The sequence below is a fragment of the Penaeus monodon genome, chromosome 20 (assembly GCF_015228065.2).
Source record: "Penaeus monodon isolate SGIC_2016 chromosome 20, NSTDA_Pmon_1, whole genome shotgun sequence".
NCBI classification, from domain to species: domain Eukaryota; kingdom Metazoa; phylum Arthropoda; class Malacostraca; order Decapoda; family Penaeidae; genus Penaeus; species Penaeus monodon.
In genome coordinates this window covers 38,719,005-38,719,880 of record NC_051405.1, presented here as the reverse complement: position 1 = coordinate 38,719,880, position 876 = coordinate 38,719,005, and the positions used below count along the sequence as shown (strand labels likewise).

At 52.7% G+C, this 876-nt stretch overlaps 1 protein-coding gene across 1 annotated transcript in view; it reads left to right on the top strand.

Moving 5' to 3' along the window:
- The window catches only part of LOC119585807 (alkaline phosphatase, tissue-nonspecific isozyme-like), a gene marked incomplete at its 5' end in the record, with an annotated part of 89,217 nt that overhangs the window by 81,394 nt on the left and 6,947 nt on the right, over nucleotides 1–876 (top strand).

Genomic DNA, 876 nt, shown 5'->3' with positions numbered 1-876 from the left:
ATTTAGAAATTAGTTTGTCAGGTGAAAGGTGTGTGTGTGTGTGGGGGGGGGTAGAGTAGAATATGGGGTTTAGGGAGAGAACAGGGGGGAGGGGCAAGTGTGAAGGGTTTAGATAGAGCGGGGGGAAAACTACAAGGTAAGGATAAGGAGCAAGATTTGGAGAGTTGAAAAGAGTGTGGAGTAGAGAAATAAAAAGATTTGGGGAGTTAAAAAGAGTGTGGAGTAGAGGGAGAAAGATCTGGAGAATTAAAAAAAAGTGTGGAGTAGAGAGAGAGAAAGATTTGGAGAGTAAAAAAAAAGTGTGGAGTAGAGAGAGAGAAAGATTTGGGGAGTTAAAAAGAGTGTGGAGTAGAGAGAGAGAAAGATTTGGGGAGTTAAAAAGAGTGTGGAGTAGAGAGGGAGGAAAGGTGGGTGGTGGAGGTTAGCAAGATATGGGGAGTTTAAAAAGGTGTGGAATGGAAAGCAGAGAGGGAGGAAGGGTGAGGAGAGGGAGAGGGGGAGGAAGGGGGAGGAGAGGGAGAGGGGGAGGAAGGGTGAGGAGAGGGAGAGGGGGAGGAAGGAGGAGGAGAGGAAGAGGGGGAGGAAGGGGGAGGAGAGGGAGAGGGGGAGGAAGGGGGAGGAGAGGGAGAGGGGGAGGAAGGGGGAGGAGAGGGAGAGGGGGAGGAAGGGGGAGGAGAGGGAGAGGGGGAGGAAGGGGGAGGAGAGGGAGAGGGGGAGGAAGGGACAAACCAGAGAGGAGGATGAGGGAGGTTGGGGGGGGGGCTGAGACAGTTGAGGAGGGGGAAGGGATGGGCGTGCGGGCGTGTGGGCGTTGGAAGGCGGATTGTGATGCTTGGAATGCTCATCTGTTTTCTTAAAGGGAAAGATCTGAAAGGA